Source organism: Castor canadensis, chromosome 8 (genome assembly GCF_047511655.1).
Source record: "Castor canadensis chromosome 8, mCasCan1.hap1v2, whole genome shotgun sequence".
In the NCBI taxonomy this organism is placed as follows: domain Eukaryota; kingdom Metazoa; phylum Chordata; class Mammalia; order Rodentia; family Castoridae; genus Castor; species Castor canadensis.
In genome coordinates, this window is record NC_133393.1 from 49,683,479 (window position 1) to 49,704,339 (window position 20,861).

General features: G+C 42.1%; 1 long non-coding RNA gene across 1 annotated transcript in view; it reads left to right on the plus strand.

The window, feature by feature from the left end:
* The first annotated feature begins 4,406 nt into the window (after positions 1–4,406).
* The window catches only part of LOC141425705 (uncharacterized), a 102,411-nt gene continuing 85,956 nt past the window's right edge, over positions 4,407–20,861 (plus strand). The window contains exons 1-4 of the long non-coding RNA XR_012450769.1: positions 4,407–4,876; positions 6,617–6,702; positions 9,552–9,635; positions 14,889–15,096. This is a non-coding gene — a long non-coding RNA (uncharacterized lncRNA). The remainder of the gene's footprint in view (positions 4,877–6,616; positions 6,703–9,551; positions 9,636–14,888; positions 15,097–20,861) is intronic.

A 20,861-nucleotide genomic window follows, 5' to 3' on the forward strand; every position in this document is an offset into this window, starting at 1 on the left:
TATCTGGGAGAGGCAGCTTCAGCCTGGCCACTAGGTCCTCAGAAAGAACTGGCAATCTCTCTGTCCTTTAAAATACTACTCCCTTCTTGATCTTTCCTGAGTGCTTGTCCTTCACATTGTCATTTTCTGAGAATGATAAAGTATGTAAACCCAGGGAACCTGGAGAAGATTTTAAGCCATTCCTTATTCCTACAGTCCTCTCTGTAAATGTACATTTTATATTTGCTTTTTCTAGCAATGTAAGCAGTGTAAGACAAAAGCATTAAAAAATAAAGTCAAAACAAGTGTCCTCTTGCACACCCATGTTTATTGCGGCACTATTCACAATAGCCAAGTTATGGAAACGGCCAAGATGCCCCACCACTGACGAATGGATTAAGAAAATGTGGTGTTTATACACAATGGAATTCTATGCAGCCATGAAGAAAAATGAAACCTTATCATTTGCGAGTAAATGGATGGAACTGGAGAACATCCTCCTGAGCGAGGTCAGCCAGGCCCAGAAGACCAAAAATCATACATTCTCCCTCATATTCGGACTTTAGATCAAGGGCAAACACAACAAGGGGATTGGACTTTGATCACATGATAAAGCGAGAGCACACAAGGGAGGTATGAGGATAGGTAGGTAACCCCCCCAAAAAAAAAAAAAAGATAGCATTTGATGTCTTCAGTGCAAAGGAACTAATGCAGAAACTGTAAAGCAACAGAGGCCAATAGGAGAAGGGGACTAGGAACTAGAGAAAAGGTTAGTTCGAGAAGAATCAATTTAGAAAGTAACACATATGTACATGAAAGCAAAACTAGGAATCTTCCTGTATAGCTATCCTTACCTCAACTAGCAAAAACCCCTGGTTCTCCTTATTTGTTTATACTCTCTCTTCAACAAAATTAGAGATAAGGGTGAAACAGTATCTGCTTGGAAGTGAGGGGGTGGGGAGAAAGGGAGGGGGTAGGGGGAAGGGGGGAGTAATGACCCAATCATTGTATGCACATATAAATAAAGGAAAAAAAAAGATTCTAAAAAAACAAAACCAAAAAAAACCCAAGAGTTCTGTTCCTCTAGGCCCTGACTTCACATTCTATTCCTTTCCCACTTCAAAGGGGGTAAACATATGAATGGTGCCCAGTGTATGTCCCTACCTAATTAGTCCTCACGGTGGGAAGCTCCTGATTTGGCAAGCACACATTTCTTATTCCTCCCCTACTTCCTTCTTTCCTTCCTTCCTTCCTTCCTCCTTCCCTGCTTCCCTCCCTTCCTTCCTTCATTCCTCTCTCCCTTCATTCATCCCTGCCTCCTTCCCTCCCTTCATTCATCCTTGCCTCCCTCCCTCCCTCCCTCCCTCCCTCCCTCCCTTCCTTCCTTCCTTCCTTCCTTCCTTCCTTCCTTCCTTCCTTCCTTCCTTCCTCCTTCAATGCTGGGGATCAAACCCAGGGCCTCACACATACTGAGTGAGTGCTTTATCATTGAGTCACACTTCAGCCCAATAGTTTGACAAAAATTTAGTTCCCTCAGTTGAACTTGCTAGTCAACCACTTAGGCCACCTAAGGAAAATATTCTGGGCATCACCCTTCCTTCCTCCAGTTACCCAGCTACAGCCTCGGGACTGTACCCCCAGGTCTCTCATTTTTCTTTTCAAAGTTGATTCCTCCTTTGCTTCTGGTGGTGTCTACACTGGAATTCCTTTCACTCTTTGACTTTCTCTGTTTTTAAGAGAGGCTATTAAACAGAAGCTTGAACTTACCCTAATTAAGAACTTATGTAGCTTTGTAAATAGCCACTTGTGCCTAGGGCAAGGAGGAGCCATTACTTTTATTGGTTTTAATAGTGATGGTTAGTCAAATAGCAGAGAAGGAGCAGCTTGGTCAGGGTTCAGCCTGTTATATTTGCTAGTGTACCATGACCCAACCCTTCCAAAACAACAGGAAACTAATAATGGCTCCCCTGAGAGCCTCTGACCATAACTATCTGGGAGAGGAAACTGAGGCCCAGGGACATGAAATCCTTTGAGTCATATCCCAGTGTTAATTAGGTACCAGGCCAGAGCTGCTCAGTTCCTCCAGTTCCCAGTCAACCATCTTCCATGTTGCTCCCAGAAATCCAGGTATAGAACACCTTGAGACCAATAAACTCAACATGCAGTCGGTGGGGCATTTTCTCCTCCTGAACAATGTTTCTACACAATTATTCTCCAGCTTCTTCTTTCTGGAAGCCAACAGCATAAAAATGGGGTTTCTCTGAATTCCATGAGATGTTAAGCGCTCTGGATACCTAACTCTGTATTTCTCACGTTTAGCTCCTAGAAGGGCATAATAGTCAATAACTGAAGGAAACCAGGCAAACTGAGCTACCTCACCAAGGGCCAAGTGCACTCTCCTATTAGCTAAGTAATGTAGTGAACCAGCCAGAGGTAAAAGCAGGCTTCACCATTGGAAGCTCAGTTTTCACTTCTATTAATTTGATGTTTGTTTAATTTAATTTTTTGAGGTTAGTTAATTTTAAAAGCATCTGCACAATTTTTCTCTCTCTCTTTCTGTGTGTGTGTGTGTGTATTTCAGTATTGGAGATCCAACACAAGACCTCATCAATGCTAGGCAAGTGCTCTACCACTGAGCTGCATCCTCAGCCCAAAGCAATAAAAGATGTAACTGATCTGAAGTCTATCTCCAGATTCTTTGTGTGTGTTTGTGGAGGGGGGTGGGACTGAGGTTGAATTTGGTGCTTTGTGCTTGCAAAGCAGGAGTTCTACTGCTTGAGCCACACTGTCCATTTTGCTCTGGTTATTTGGAGATGAAGTCTCAAGAACTATTTGTCTGGGCTAGTCTTGAACCTCGATGCTCCTGATCTCAGCCTCCAAAGTAGCTAGGATTGCAAGTGTGCATCACTGGCGCCTGGCTATCTCCAGATTCTTAATGAGAGAAGTTCTCAAGGGACTCAATTCTGCTGGAATGATTTGCTAGCCTCTCCTGAAATTCCACTGTACTTGGAATTTCTAAGCCTTTTTCAAAAATCAAATTCTGGCTTCAGCACTGAGAATCTAAGAAAAGGTTCCTTATGTCCCCCCAGGGTCATTTCACAAACTTCTGAGGTCACAGACAGCCAGGCCACCATGACTCAGTACTAATTCACACTGAACAGGTTGCTGGATTCCAGGGTGCTTGTCAGGGGTTGGATTGGAAGAAGCTGTGGGGCTGAATGGAAGAGGGTCCAGCTGGCTCCTTTTCTCTTTCTGGCAACATAATTAAAATGCCAGCCAAAAACAAAGTGAAAGAGTTTTGCCAAGTAAAAAAAATGATGCAAATACTCACTGTTACTACCATCCCCATTGTCATTACACTAAAGTAACTTACAGTTCCAGTGTCTGAATATTGGGGGACGGTGAAAGATGGCTGCTGGTAGTATTCTCCTGAGGGACTGATTGAGTGAGGTCACTCTCTGAGTGGATGGTGGACTCTCTTTCTCTCTCTCTTTTTAAAGGCACACTAACTTGGAGAAATTTGACTTTATGGCAAGGTGGTCTTGCATGACCAGCACCTAATGCAGATGGTGCATTAGGGCACATAGGATCCTGTAGGTCTTGCATTAAATAAAAATTATAGGAGCCTGTCATATTGGACTAAGATCCTGGCATGGTCCTCAACAGACCAGGCTAAAAATCAACATGGTATCATTCAGGCTAAAGTTCCACATCACTAGGCTAAAGTAAGCTATTTATCTGAGCTTGAGAAGTCAGGGTTAGAGAGAAAACAATTGGACTTCCAAACAGTCCAGTTTTAGTTGGCCTGATGAGAAAGTCCCCTTTGCCTTCATCCTTAAGCAAAAAGGTAACCTGAAATAACCTGACATTAGCCAATGTTCTGTCTGTCCTACCCTACAAGAAAAGGAACTTTTAAGTGACCAATCCGCTTTCTGGTTTTGTTTCTCTTTTCATCATCCTTTTCTGTCTATAGAAACAACCTCTTCTGCTCAGATTGTTAGTTATTCTGTTGTATCGAATGAAGTGTTTGCCTGATTCTAGAATTGCAAATAAAGCCAGTTAAGATCTTTAAATTAGAATTTTGTCCCATGACATTTCTTGATTGGCATCTGTTTATCATATTTAAAACTGTATGGCTGTTGAATGGTGCTTGTAAATAGAATAAAATATTTCTACTGCATTTCTAACCTTCCCAAGGCACTTTTTAAAAAGAACATAGTTAAAGAAAAAAATTAATCCAATTATAAGACACTTGTCCAAGAAACTTAGGATGAGGCTAGCTCCTGACCCAGGTCCTCGTGCTCAATTTAGAGGAACTTCCTGTCTATACCAATACAAGGAAACTGTGGCCCTCATTCAAATAGGAGCATTTCAGAATGTTATTAGTCAATGATGGCTAACACAAGGTCAGGATATCATACATGGATTCGTTGACTTTAGAGAAGAAGCTCTTTGCTTGGAGTTTGGAAGTTCTGTGAACTGAAGTCCTTTGAAGAAGCTGTAGAGCACTTGCCTGACATAAGGCTCTGGGTTTGATTTCCAGCAACACACACACACACACACACACACACACAATCTATATTAAAGATCCTGTGGATGTCTTGACCCTTGCTTGACTAGAACATTGTGATTATGCAGAGAGGGAATCTTGTAGTTTGAAAGCCAAAATTATCTTGAACTATCTTCAACTCTTCATGAGCCAATTACGTTAACTTTTGTATGTAACCTAATGTTCTCCTAACTGATAGATAAACATCTCAGAATACATCACTAGACTTGGCAAACCTCTGGCCTCTGCCAACCAGAAAGCTAAGAATGCCAAAAGATAACATCTGAAGCCTGTAGAGGAGGTTTCCCTGCTGTAGCCCCCAACTGGATGCCCTCACCAACATAACTGGTAAATGTATCAATTCATGACTTTCTTTTGATCTGTAATCATACAAGTTCATGTGAACTCTTCCACAGGGGAAGATGTCATTCAGGAAAACTTGAATCTATGTTCCTGAGCCATGGCTACTCATACTTGGTTCGGAAGAAACTATTTTCTTATTTCTTTTAAAGCAGAGTCATTATTTTATGTTGACAATTTTGAAATCTCATACCAATTATGTGCATTTGGGAAGAAGTTCCCATCTTCTATTAGGCTTTCAAATGCGGCCAAGACAACTCAAAAGATTTGGGCTTCCTGAAATGGAGACTATTTTTTGACAGTACTGGGTTTGAACTCAGGGCCTCACACTTGCTAGACAGGTGCTCTACCACTTGAGTCATGCCCCTAGCCCTTTTTTGGTTTAGTTATTTTTCAAATAGGGTTTTGCATTTATGCCCAGGTGGACCTGGACCAGGATCCTCCTTTCATCTTCCCAATCTCTGTCTCCCAAATAGATAGAATTACAAGTGAGATTCTTGTACTCTGCTGGAGACCCTGTTTTAATACCATTTTACTAAGATGTGCTATAAAACACAGATAGCACTTTACTACAAAATTTTAAACATGCACATTTTTTAAATGCCCATAATTTTAAAACAAATTTATTTTAGATTTTGAACTTAAAAAAATGATAAGAAATTAATTCCATGAATTAAAGTGTATTCAGAACCAGAAACTCTGCTCCCTGGATGAATATTTTTAGTGTGAATGATGGCCTTACCACTATCTTAGCAATGTAGATTTGTGTTCATTCATGAACACTGGTTGAGCTTATGCCATGTGCCATGGTCTGTGATAGGATGGACACTGCCTCTCCACACCCAAAGGTTGTTGGTAAGGAATTCATAGTCTAGTCAGTAGTTGATTATAATGCTACACATTTTGATCTAAGCCAGCATACGCACACACAGAGGACGCCTGACCTAGACAGGATCAGAGCAATCTTAGAGTAGGCAATACTTGAACTACATCCAGGTAGAGATTTAGGAAGCATCTTATAGAGTAGGGTGGGAGCACTGGAGGCCTCAGGAGCAGTATGCCTGATGTAGCAGGTTTAGATTTTAATGCACACAGGGACATTAAATGTAGTTTGTGATTCTAAGGTCTGGGTAGGTCCTGGGAATCTGCATTTCCAAGAAGCTTCCAGGTGATGAGACTGATGGCAGACACTATTTGGAGTAGCAAAGGGAGGAGAGGTGAGGAGGAGCCCATTTAGAGGCCTGAAAATAGTTCATAGTGACTCAGAAAGGGGCTCAAGATCACTTGTGTGTTAGTCAGCTGTTACTATAAAAATACCTGAGACAATCAACTTGAGAAGAGGTTCATTTTGGCTCATAATTGTGGAGGTTTCACTCCATGGTCAGTTGACTACACTGCTTTGGGTCTGTGGTAAGGCACATCATGGCTGGAGCACATGGTGGAGTAAAACTACTTACCTCATGTCTAGAAGTAAGCAAAACAGGAAGAGCAAAGTGCTGGGGTCCCACAATCCTCTTTAAGAGCACCACTCCAATGGTCTAAAGACCTCCCACTAGGCCCCACCTCTTAAAGTTTCCACCACCTCCCAGTAATGCTATCCTGGGCACCGAGCCTTTGACATATCGGTCTTTGGGGAACATTTCATATCCAAATTATAGTACCTCGTTCCAGGTACCTGGAAGAGTCTCTCAATTGCTCTCTCTCTTTCTAACCATATCTGCTTCACAGATTCTAATGGCATAGGTGAAACTCCTTTTATATGCCTCTTCTCCATCCCCTATCTTCTCTTCATGGGAACTCCTCTTCTGATACTGGTATGTATCTTTTCACTATTTTTTTTTATCTTGTCATGAGTGTATGTGTGTATAACCAATATCTAGCAGAAGTTTGTTTGTTTGGTTTTTTTTATTTTTTGGTGCTGAGAATTGAACCCAAGCCTTGTTCGTGTTAAGTATGCACTCCACTGCTGAGCTGCACCCCCAACCCTGTGTTTTATATTTTATGCCAATAACATTTCTAATGGTTTCCTACATTTTTACTCAGATCTCTTTTTTCACTCATCCCTTCTTTCTATTATTGCTAACATATATCATCCATACATATTTCATGGATTTCCACTTGAGTTTTAACATGTGTTTACTAGTGTACATTACTATACAAGGAGGTTTCAGTGTGCTTTTTTTCATACAATTCCATAATGTATTTACATCCCACCTATTACACTTTCTTCTTATCCCGTTTCTCCCTCCCTGCCTTTTAGATCAATGGGCTTCATTGTGCTAGTTCCATGGATGCATGCAATGCACTCCTTCATACACATCCTTTTATGATATTGCCTTTTCTATCCCTTTCCCAGTGGTTTCTACCTCAAAAAGTCCCCCTTGCACATTCATGTAAAAGGTCTACCTTATGCACATTATATAAGACATGTGATATTTGTTTTTCTGATACTTGTTCATTTTGCTTAACATGATGATCTCTAGCTCCATCCAGTTTCCTGCAAATTACATAATTCCATTTTTCTATAGGGATGAATAATATTACACTATATATTTAGTGTAATATATATAAATATATAAAGAAATCAGATATATAAATATATGTAAATATATTTATTTCATTTTCCTTATTGGTATATTGGCTGTTTGGCATGGACACTGATTCTATACCTTGCCTGTTGTCAATAGTACTGTTATAAACATAGGCATTACATTCCTTCCCAAGTATTCCCAGGAAAGCTACAGCAGGAGCAAGCACCTAGCATTTTTATTGTTACTGGGAATTTTTGGTGGGTACTGGAGTTTGAACACAGGATTCCCACTTTGCTAGAAAGACCTTCTTCCACTTTAGCCACTTCATAGGCCCTGAATGTTATTGAGTATTTTCAAGATAGTTTCACACAGCTATTTGACCCCACTGGCTTCAACCTCTGATCTTCCAGGTCTCTGCTCTCAAACAGCTAGGATTACAGGTGGGCCCAATGGCACCAAGATATCAGTTATAAATATATTTTAATTAATGATGTGAATATACAACAAAACCAGTATTTGTGATTTCTGTTCTGATGTCATCTTTGAAATTAAAAATATTGCTATTTTTTTTGGGGGTGTGGGGAAGCACTGGGTCTTGAACTCAGGACCTTCACACTTGTCAGGCTGGTGCTATTACCACATGATCTACTCTGTTAGCCTTTAGAAATTATTTACACAAGCTCAAAAAGTGAGTTTGAAGCCCAGAAACAGGACGATTAGGTGTTCCATGTCTGGCAAGGAATCAGTGCTAATTCAATCACATGCATAACAAACTTGTGCGATTAAGTGACTGTGCCCATGCAAGGGATTGCCTCTCTGGCCAATAGGAGAAGGGGACCAGGAACTAGAGAAAAGGTTAGTTTGAGAAGAATTAACTTAGAAGATAACACACATGTACAGGAAATCAATGTGAGTCAACTCCCTGTATAGCTATCCTTATCTCAACCAGGAACACTTGTTCCTTCCTATTATTGCTCGTACTCTGTCTTCAACAAACTTAGAGATAAGGGCAAAATAGTTTCTGCCTGGTAGCGAGAGGTAAGGGGGGTTAAGGGAGGGAGTGGGGTGGGGAGGGAGGGTGCGGGGGGGAGGAAGGGGGAAGAAATGACCCAAACATTGTATGCACATATGAATAAAATAAAAATTTTAAAAAAAGGGATTGCCTCTCATTTTCTTTCTACATTATATGACTGTGACTTGGTTCATGTCTTTCAAGGACACTCAACTAAAGTAGGCTTTCCCACACGGGTAACATACATAGGTTTTGCCCCAGGGTGAGTTTCTGTATGTCTTCAAAGGTCGCTGGAAGAATAGAAGGGTTACCTACATTGTTTGCCTTCAGAAGGATTCACGACAGTGTGAATTTGTTCATGAGTTTTAAAGTACCTGGATGAAGTAAAGGCTTTTCCACATTGCTTACATACAAAGATCTTCTCTCCAGTGTGAAGTCCTTCATATGTTTGAGGTCACTGAAAAAACTAAATGGTTTTCCACCTTACTTATATATAGAGGGTTTCTCACCACTGTGAGATTTTTCATGTTTTCTAGGGGATTTGGAACAATAGAAGGCATTCCCACATTGTTTACATTCATACACTTTCACTCCAGTGTGAATTCCTTCATGTGCTTCAAGGTAACTTTAAGAACTAAAAGCTTTTCCACATTGCTTACATCCACAAGGTTTCTCACCACAATGACTTTGTTCATGGGTCCTAAAGGCACTGGATGAATAGAAGGTTTTCCCACATTGCTTACATGCAAAGGGCTTCTCTCCAGTGTGCATTCTTTCATGTGTTTTGAGGTAACTAGAAGAGCTAAAAGCTTTTCCACACTGCTCACATACATAGGGCTTTTCACCACTGTGAGTTTTTACCTGACTTTGAAGGTTACTAGACCAATAGAATGCTTTTCCACATTGTTTGCATGCATGAGGTTTTGCTCCAGTGTGAATACTTTCATTTGTTTTGAGGGAACTGGAATAATTAAAAGCTTTTCTACACTGCTTACATACATAGGGTTTCTCACCACTGTGAATTTTTACATGTCTTTGGTTTCCTGGAACAATAGAAGGCTTTCCCACACTGTTTACATGCATGTTTTGCTCCAGTGTGAATTTCTTCATGTGCTTTCAGGTAACTGGATGAACTAAAGGCTTTTCTACACTGTTTCCATGTAAAGGGATTCACTCCAGTGTCAAATCCTTCATGTGTTCTCAGGTAACTGGAAGAACTAAAGGCTTTTCCACATTGCTTGCACACATAGGGTTTCTCTGTACTGGAAGTTCTTTCTTGTTTCTCAACAGCACACACAAATGTGAGGTAGGTTCCCACATAGCTTACAAACATAGGGTTTTTCTCCACTGAGAGTCAGTTCATGTTTGCAAAGGCCACTAAAATGAAAGGAGGCTTTCCACACCACTTACATAGAAAGGGTATCTCTCCATCCTCTCTTTCTTTCATGCTATTTAAGAAATCTGGAATCAGGAAAGGTTTTCCCAGAATCCTTCCATTTAAGTGGGTTTTTTCCATATTCCTGATACTCATGTGGCTCCAGTCCACTCTGAGTTCTGAAGGGCACACTCGGGGCTGGATGCCTGATGAAGACTTCCGTACATACACAGTTTTCTTTTGTTCCCACTCCAGTAGGAGTATTACTGCTCATAATATATTCTGGAGTATGGCTGAAGACTTCTTCACTGAATATCTTCTTTGTATTCACAGAATCTCCCTACCACTTGACTTCTTAGGTTTCTTTTGGAATGTCTGTAAACCTCTTTAATGGTCTGATCTTCCTCAACAGAGGCCAGGTTCCTGAAGGTTCTACCATAACATCCCTGTAAAGCTTCTGTTGTGAAGGATCCAGCAAAGCCCACTCTTCCTGGTTGAACTTGACACACACATCATCAAAGGTCACAGATGCCATTTCCTACATCTCCTTTGGCTCCTACAGTCACGGGGACACAGAGCAGCCAAGGCTGGGAAACCTGCGGCGTCTCCCAGCTTAGAAGCTGCTATCAAGTACAGTGGTTCCTGAAAGGCTCAGTTCTCTTTTCAAGATTTCTTCCAGTGGATTCTTAGACATCTAGCATAATTATTTTGAACTGTAATTTTCTATTGCTTCTGTGAATTTATTCATCCTTTAGCTATTGGTGAAGATTGAGGTTGTTTTTGATTACTCCTCAAAATCAATGATTTTCAAGGATTTTTACATATCCCAGATACTCACCCTTTATCAGTTACATCCATTGCAAATATATTCTCCACATCTGTGACTTTGTTGTTGCTAATACTGGTATTAATTTTGTTCCCAGCATCTTTTATTACATGGAGATATTGTTAATGTAGCCTAATTTGTCAATCTTTTTCAATTGTGTTTTTTTCTTCTTACATTATGTTTAAGAAATCTTAAAGATGTGCTCTATAACTAAGGATTTTGCAAATAGTAAGAATCAGTTGAGGTCAATGTGAATCACTGTAGTAAGAATCATTGTAGATCAACGTGAACTACAGCTGTTCACACAGAGGCAGTCTTATTTTATCTCTATTCCTTAAAGGAAAATTCTTCTAGTTAGAAATTCTAGTTAGGATTTCTATTTTATTTCTGTCTGTCTCTCCCTCCCTCCTCTCTTCCTGTCTCTCTGTCTCTCTTTCTCTCTGGATTGCATTTAGGGTCTTGTTGATGCCAAGCATGTGCTCTCCCCTGAACTATCCCTAGCACTGTCAATTTTATTTCTGAATCTTCTGATTCTGAAGTACCCACTTCTGGGGTGTTTGGCTGGTAGGTTGGAGGCTCGCTAACTCCCCTACAACATGATAGTAAGTGGAGTGGCTCCCTGAAACATGAACACCTCCTAGTTGCCAGCTGCCTTCTCTCAGGTCTGGTGCAATTGTTTGTGGTCAGCCACTACTCTGTGTCAAGGGTCAGTTTCATGCACCCGTGTCTGTCAGGCATCTCCAAAGGATATATACCTGGAGCCCTCTGGGAACGCCCACCTTCAGAAACACCATCACTTCCTTCAGCATCTTCTCCTGTTAGCTTCTATCTCTTGTGTTAGGAATTGCTTGTTCTTTCACAGTCTTTTTTAAATAAGGAAAAGAGGTTTATTTAGCTCACAATTTTGGAGGCTTGAAGTCCAAACAGCTCTGCAGCCCCTGGCGAGGACCCATGACTACATCACATCATGTTGGTATTGTGTGTGCATCTCTGTCTTACAGGTGTTTTTTCCACAAACTTCTTTTTTTTAATGATTTTATTAGCATATGATAGTTGCACAGGGGATACATTGTGATAACTACATATGTGCTTACAGTGTATCTTAGTTGGATTTTTCCTTCCATCATTCTCTCTCTTCCCCCCTTCTTAGAATAATTTCAGCATATTTCATTCTATTTTCATATTTGGATATAAAATATATCCACCATACACACCCTCATTCCCGCTGGTACCCACGCCCAAAAAAGATTTATTTTTCCCTCCTGTGCTTCATTTTTTAAAATTTGGTGTATATTGATAGCCTAAGGGGGTTTGCCTTGGTACTTCAGGTCTGTATATATTGTGTTTTAACTAACCCCCTCCCCACATTACTTACTCATTCTCTATCACCATGCTCCCCTAATATTCAACAGCTTACAACACAGTGCATTATATTGTATTCATATATAGATGGATTGTTTCAATATTTTTCATTCTTTAACATTTTCTTTATCTCTCCCACCTCCAGTGGCTCCCTCAGATGGACTCATTAATACAATTTTGTTCTCTTTCTCAATATATTATCATATATGTTTCTATATATACATTTAACTTATAGGTCTAGCTTCCACATATGAGAGAAAATGTGTGACCTTCAATTTTTTTGAGCCTGGCTTACTTCACTTAACATGAAGTTCTCCCGTTCCATCCATTTACCTGTAAACAACATAATTTCATTCTTCTTTACGGCTGAATAAAGCTCCATTACATATATATACTGCATTTTCTTAACCCTTCCATCAGTTGTGGGGCCTCTGTGATGCTTCCAAAGCCTGGCTATTGTAGATGGTCTACAATGGGTGTGCGAGTGGCTCTGTCATATCCTGGAGCACATTCCATTAGATATAAGCCCAGGGGTGGTATTGCTGGATCCTATGGTAGGTCTATTTTTAGTTTTTTGAGGGACCTCCATATTGCTTTCCATAGCAGTTGCACTAATTTGCATTCCCACCAACAGCGCATAAGAGTTCCTTTCCCCCACATCCTCAGCAGCGTTTGTTGTTGTTTGTGTTATTGATGATGGCCATTTTGACTGGCTGAGGTGGAATCTCAATGTCATTTTGATTTGCATTTCCTTTATAACCAGAGATGTTGAGCATTTCTTCATATGTTTACAGGCCACTTGTATTTCTTCTTTTGAGAATTGTCTATTCAGTTCATTTGGCCATTTATTCAGTGATTCAGTGATTCGTTGAGAGGTTAGTTTTTTTTTGAGCTCCCTGTGTATTCTGGCTATTAGTGTCTTGTCAGATATATAGCTGGCAAAGATTTGACCCCATCATGTAGGCTGTCTCTTCAGCACAAACAAACTTATGAAAAGCAAATTTGAGCTTTTGATGGGATACATTTGTATACAAAACTAAATGTTGAAGAGGCAGAATCAAAATCATGTCATTTCTTTTTTTTTTTCATGGTGGGACTGGGGATTGAATTTAGGACTTTGCACTTGTACAGTAGGCGCTCCTGGGTCAGCCTCCTGACTTCTGTGGGACTCATATGCACCCATCTACAGGGACCAACATTTACAGAAATCCTATTGCTTGCCAAACCTACCATGCTTCCCATGCTTCTTATCCTGCTGTCACCCAGCAAGGACATACTTTTTATACTCTGATTGCTTGCCTTTTACTCTCAGGCTTAGCCAGATGTGAGGCATGAATGTGTCATGCAGATTACTCAAACATGGCAGGCATCAGTTTTATTTATAAATTGTCCAAGACTTGTGTTGGCAAGATATGGTATTTGTAACATCATGGCCTTCTTTGGTTCAACCTCATCCCCAAACTATTGACTGACACAACATATTTTCCCTTCAGGAGAGCTGAAAGCTTTCTCTCTGACCCCACTTTCCATCCCTTCTGCAATTGCAATTCCTGAAACATCAGGTGTGGTTGCTTCCACCTGGCATTCCCACTCAACATTCCCTAAGCTGTAGAGCTGAGATGAAGCCTGCCTCTCTGGTAGGTATCTGGCCATCTTCCCAGCAGCCCTTGCAAGTGACTGCTGCTCACTTGCCTCAGATCTCAGCATCAGGACTGGGAGTTGTCCCTTTCTGTCACTTGTACTGCTTTCAGATTCATACACTCCAACTTGATTCTGGTGACATCGACGTTTTCTGTGGCTAATCCAGTAGACATTCTGACTTCTTGGTTCCTTGACTTCCTTAAGCCCAGTAATATTTTCTTCCACTCCACATGAACCATTTCTCCCATGGGCTGCCATAAAAAAGTACTGGAGACTGAGTAGGTTAACAAATGGAATGCTGAGCATAGCAGTGCATACCTGTAATCCCAGCACTCTTGAGGCAGAGGCAGAAGAACTGTAAATTCAAGGGTAGCCCAGTCTGGGCTATATGGTAAGAGAGAGAGAGAGAGAGAGAGAGAGAGAGAGAGAGAGAGAAAAGAAGAAGGAGGAGGAGGAGGAAGAAGAAGAAGAAGAAGAAGGAGGAGGAGGAGGAGGAGGAGGAGGAGGAGGAGGAGGAGAAGAGGAGGAGGAGGAGGAGAAGAGGAGGAGAAGAGGAGAGAAAAAAAAATCTTTTTTCTCCCAGTTTTGGAGGCAGAAATCCAAGATCAGGATGCCAGCATGGTTGGGTTCTGATGAGGATACTTTCTGCCTTGAAGATGGTGCCTTCTTACTGTGTTATCTATCTCATGGTAGAGAGGTAGAGAGATAAAGAGTAGGAGAAGGAGGAGAAAGAGGTGGGAGAGAGGGAGCTATAGATGTCTTCCTCTTCTTGTAAAGCTCCAGTTCTATCATATTAGGGCCACACCCTTCTGAGCTCACTAATAGTCCTATCTCCAGATAAAATCACATTATGAGTTAGGGCTTTGGCATATGAATTTTTGGGGGTGACACAATAAAGTCCACAGCAATTCCCTAATGTCATTGTTTCCATGAATGTCATCAGCTCTGAGGCTGACCATTGTGACTCTGAATGCAACCTTGTTCCTTCTTATCATCTACTCAGTTACTCCCACTAAACTTGTCTTCTCCTTTACTGGGATTTTCAATTCTTCTATGATACCCTTTTCCTTACATCCTCTTTGCTGTTGGCTTCATTTCTTTCCTCTCTGACCTAGACTTTTTGGCTCACCATTTCCACCAAATTTGCCCAACACCCCAAGTCCTGTGGTTTTTCTGTTCTCCTAATCTACCCTGCTCCACTCCCCTATAACCCTAGGTTAGTCTTCCTCTCCCCTTTGTGCCCCTAAACCTAGGTTGCCACCCTCTGCTGGAGAAAAGCATTCCACATGTAGCACAGGTGGACATTGCTGTAATCCCATGGTCAGCTGAGCCATTGACACCTGGCAGCCTGAAGTCATGCTGAATTTTCGTCCTGCACAACACAGAATGCAAGCCATTTGCTCCTTGCCCCTCAGCACTGCACACAGCTCCCATTCCACATACCACAAAAGCTCCTGTGGGGTAAGTACCTCTCAGACCCCTGTTCTCCCCAATTGCCACTACCTCTTCTCCTTGTCCTTCCAGTCCTGGGGTAGCAACAGCTGCCACTGTTGCCAACTCTGGCTGCTTTAACACCCCTCTATGGTTCTAGCAGCAATTCTCCACATTCATGAGACCAACTGGGTGTCCTGCATTTCAACTCAACCCTGACTTTAACTGCTCAAAAGTAGCCTAGGTGAAGGAGCTGGGCCCCACAAGTTGTCCCCCACTTCCAATGCCAGCCACAAGGCCCAGGTCCTCTCAGGTGGCCTACAGCTGTCTAATGTGGCTTCAAATGCAGGGCTCCCATGATCCTTCTCAGGTCCTACAGGTCTTTAGAATGACTCAAAGCACTCAGGGCAGCTCTGTACTCACAATCACAGTTGCTATTAGAAAGCATACAACTCAGGGCGGGCCAAATGAAGAACTACTGAGGCAAGGTCTAGAGAGGTCCAAATTTGACTGCGTCTGTCCTTGTGGAGTTGTGGTTCACCAACCAGGAAGCTCAGAGGAGGTTTTAGTCTTTTTGGAGGCTTTATTCCATGGACACGATTGGTTGAATCATTGACCATTGGTAATGAACTCCATCTCAAGCTCCTCCTGCTTTCCCAGTGGCAGGGGCAGGGCTGAAAGTTGTAGATGGCTCTGGCTGCCAATCTCATCCAGAAGCTCCTATGGGTCCACCAATGACATAACTCACATGTAGTCCAAGGGGGCTTGCTTTCCTATCACTTAGGAAATTCCAAGGGTGTTAGGAGCTCTGAGTCAGGAACCCAGACATATTTCTTATTATACCACAGTCCCCAGTTTTTTCCCCAACCCTGCCCATTTTGTTTTCAGGAAAATCATTTGAGTGGAATTTGTTTCCTTCAGAGACACCAGCAGGCACAGTGGCCCTCCTTCCTTCCCCAAGTGCATGTACCATCAATGCCACCAAATCACAGCTTGTGTCTCCACTTCATGTAGATTCCCTGAGGCAGAAACATGTCCTCTTCAGCCATTTATCCCCACCATTCTAGCTCAGTGGCGGGTCATAGCAATTGTCAATAATTTTTTGTTTGTTTGTTAGTTGACAGTGCTGGGGTTTGAACTCGGGGCTTTGCACATGCTGGGCAAGTGCTCTACCACTGAGCCACACCCCAGTCTGATTGTTGATAATTTTTAACATGGGTACTGTGGTTTGAATCTGGTTTGTCCCCATCAGAACTCACGCTGAGGCTTAATTCCTCAATGTGACAGTGTTGGGAGGTGGGGCCTAGTAGGCAGTGTCTGGGTCAAGGGGGCAGAGCCCTCGTGAATGGATCGGTGTCATATTGTGGCAGTGAGTTCTCCCTCCCATGAGAGTGGTGATTTAGTTTTGGTGAGAGCAGGCTGTTGAGAAGCAACTGTTCCCTTCTGTCCCCTCCTCTCTTTGCATGTACTCATTTGCCCTTTCACATTCCATGAGGCAAAGTAGCATAAGACCCTTGCTAGAAGCCACTGTCCTTAGACTTCCAGAATCATGAGCTGAAATAAACTTTTTTTAAATTAACTATCCAGTCTCAGTATTGGTATAGCAACAACAAATGGATTAAGATAATGGATCAGGAAAGGACTACTCATCTTATTGTGAGATGCATTCATTTAGCACCTCCTCTGTGAGAGACCACTCACTCACATCGTGGTGCACACTGGGTATACAAAGAGCGAGGTGCCACCATCACTGCTAGGTCCTGGTACCATAGTGGGCTACACACACCATATTAGAGAACTTGGATTTCATTTTGGAGTAGACAGAGGGCACCCAAGTGAGCTGGCTTTCTACCGTACACTAGCAATGCCTTAGAGCCAGCACAGGTCTCTCTCACAGACCCTGAGACAGCCTCGGGATGATCTGATTCTATGGTGACTCTGGGATGAGGATACTCTTAGCTGATTGTGCCTTTCACAGTGTGTGAACCTCTCTTGCTTCCCCTCTAGCACCTGAGGAGAAATAGTCTATTTGATTCTGGAATTTTTCAGGGCAGAAAGCTTCTGGGGAGACTGCACAATTGGAGATAACAGAGCCTCTATGGAATTCTCCCTGGCTGAGAGGCAAGCCAGTGGAGGTTGCCTGGCCTGATTCAAATCCCGCCTCCACGCTCCCTGGAACAAGTCATGCAACTCAGTGTGTTTCTGCCTCTATAACATGGGGATGATTATAATACTTACCTCTTAGAATTGATCTGAGGAGTAAATGAACACTTAGAGCACATTTTAAGTACATAGCAAGTGTAACCTGCCATTAATACTCCTCCTTTATAATCTTCCTTTATGGGGAAAATAAGAAGATACGTTACATGTGCATAAAGGAATGCTAGAGAAACATACCAGAAACTGTTAACTGGAGTGGAAGAATGGCTGTTCAATGTTTAGATTTTTAAATTAAATATTTTCACTCATTTTGAGTTTTGAACCATGTGCATGTGTTTATTTGTCTTTAATTTATTTTTGCAGTGTTGGGGATTGAACCCAGGGCTTTGTGCATGCTAGGCAAGTGCTCTAAGCTACATTCTGGTGTTGTTTATTGAGATGAAGTCTTGCTATGTTGCATGAGCTCCAGTGATTCTCCTGCCTTAGTCTCCTGAATACCTGGGGCTACTGGAGCTGTTATGATTTGAATCGTACACAGTCCCCCTGTGCTAAAGGCTTGGTTATAGTCTGTGGTGGTATTTTCTCACAGTGACAGAAAGCTGAGGAAGGAGGTATGCACCACCACACTTGGCTTTCCATGTCTGTCCATTTTAAACATACTTTTTGTTCTGTCTGATAAATTTTGAAACCTATCTTCTATAGATATGTATAGTTATCTGAATCTTGTTCTCTCTCTCTCTCTCCCTTTCTCCTTCTCTCTTTCTGTCTCTCTCTCTCTCTCTCTCACACACACACACACACACACACACACACACACACACACACACACGTCTATGCCCTCCTCGCCCTCCTCACTACATGTGGGTTACAATAAACTTTGCCAGGCCTTGCCTTACAAGTTCACTGTTTGTGGAGTTGAGCTAGATTAGCATTTGGATTAACAGGCAGTGTTTAAGTCAGGGTAGAATGCTTTCCACTGGCAATGTCCTATTTATATGAACTTGTGTTTCCAACAATGATGGCAATGAAATACAAATATCAAAGCAGCGTGTAGATTAAAAATTATCTGAATATAACACATTAATTCCATAGAGGCCTTCGAAGCAGTCTGATCAGGCATTTGAACATTGTTTATCTTAAATGGGTCTCTGTAATGTGTGAGGGCATTAAGAGTGACAGTCAATTATGTTGACTTCGTGTTTTACATTAAAAAATAGGAAGCATCCCAATTCCTGTTGGGAGTGAGGGCATTTTTTTAATCCCATAATTAGCTCTCCAAGCATCCAAAAGAAACATCTCATTCCAGTCTTTCGAATAGCCAGCCACTTCTTTTTAAAGCCAGATAATGTATGCATTGGCAGACACAAAGACCAAAATAGATTAAGTGGTGCCAGCTCTGGTACTCTTCGGTGATGAGATATGGGAGAAAGGAACAAAAACACGGAAGACACCACTGGCATTTCTGGCTTAGGAATCTTGACAGCATCCCTCCTCTTCCATCTGTTCAGTTACCCCACACACAACCCCAACTACAGGGAGAGTCTGTGCCAGGTGCTGGTGACTCAGGGAATAACAAAAGGTTTTCCCTGTTCTCAAGGAGTTCATTGTCTAGTGAAAGAGATAGCACAATCATGCAATTATGACACAAACTGGTGTGCTAATTGCAGAATGAAAAAGGCGGTCTTAGGACTTGCAGACACAAGATGCAGGCACAGGTGTGTCTGCTGGTAAACTTTCACTGGTTGTTAACTATTGTCAGTATTTCTTTGTCTGAGATGAGTTATGGAGGGCTCTGTTCTATTTTCTTTGTGACTCAAGCCACAATGCTAGAGGCGACAATGGGTGACATTTCCTTAGCAATGCATTTGTGTGTGCCTGTGGGCATTTGTTCATTCATCAAACATTCATTTAGGGCAAGGCACTGTGCTAGTTTTCCCAACACTGAAGACTGACAGTATGGTAGTTTTTGGTCTAATTATTTAATAGTGCTGATAGCTCTGGAGTTACAGTTCCAAGTCCTTAGGTTACACATCTCCAGTAGGACTACTGGAAGCCTAGAAAATTGAAAAGCAAGAGCACAGTGATTGTCTACCAGAGACCCAGAAAGTCTGGACTCAGGATTTCTGTCATCCCAGCCCACCCCCAGTGCACATGGCAGACACTACCTCTCAATTGTGTGGCAGTGATTTACCCATGGTGCAGTTGAACAACCCCGAGAATACTTTGTAACGCAGTGTTTGCTAACCTGGTTCTTCTAAAAGAATGCCCACGGGAGAGAATGCTACCCCAGCCCTGACTTAACAGCAGGCAGGAGATCAGTATGAGGGTGTAGGCTGAGGGGACATTTACCAATGAGGGCACTCGAGCAGTGTCCTAGGATGTTTGACCATTAGGCCACCTGGGCTTGGAAAGCTGTGCTTAGAATCCTCAAGTATGCAGGGGACTGAAATACCAGCATATTCTTGATCAAATGCAATTCATTGTGTAACTCAGAGCTCAGGTCGTGTTTGCCCCAGAACAAGTCTGAGAGTCATCATGGTAAAATGGCTTCCTGAGGAGGCATGGCCAGATGGCAGCAGGAGTGACCCTTCTGAGGTGCAAAACACATGTCATGATCTCCCATTTGCCCAGACAGAGGGACACAGATGCATGCTCTGCTCTTGCCATGTCAGTCTAAAGTAAATGCCACACAAATTCTTGAGCTTTATTCATGAAAATTGAACGGGGAGGAACACTGGGCTCAATTCAGACTGACTCCAAATACCTGGCATGTGTAATACAATTTACTAAAGCCTGGATATGCTGAAGGGAATTTTCTTTTCTTTCTTTTTTGGTGGTACTGAAGTTTGAACTCAGGGCCTTATGCTTGTTAGACAGGTACTCTACCACTTGAACTATGCCCCCAGGCCTTTTTGCTTTAGTTATTTTTCAGATAGGCTCTCAAGGTTTTACATGGCATTGGCCAGTCTTGGACAGTGATCCTCCTACCTCTGGCTCTTGAGTAGCTGGATTACGGATGTGCACTATCAAGCCTGGTTTGTTTTTGGGATAAGGTCTCACTAACTTTTGCCTGGGTTAGCTTCAAACATGGATCCTCCTCTCTCTGTCCCCTGAGTAGCTGGGATTATAGGCACCCAGCATCCAGCGGAGTGGAATCTCCTTTTGAATGCTCTGTCAGTGGTTGAACCTAAATAGACCCCAATGAAAGTGTAGTTACAGGACAACCAGCATCAGAGTCAGCCAGAAAGCTAGTTAACAGTGCAGATTACAGCCCTGGGGCCTGGAAATCTGCATTTCAAGCTTTCCATGGTGTTGATATGGAGAAATTGGAACTCTAGTGATGGCAATGTAAAATGGTGCTGTACTAAACAATTGCCATAAGATCCACCCATTCCACTTCTGGGTATATACACAAAGGAATTAATCACAGGACTCAAACACATAGCTATACACACATGTCCAGAGTAGCATAGCTCATGACAGTCAAAAGGGGGAAGCAATCCAAGTGCCCATCAATGATGAATGAATAAATGAAATGATGCATGACTGAGTGCAATAATGAATGAATGAGTGGTAATACACACAGTGGAATATTACTCAGCCTTGTACAAGAAGAAAATTCTGTCATATGGTCT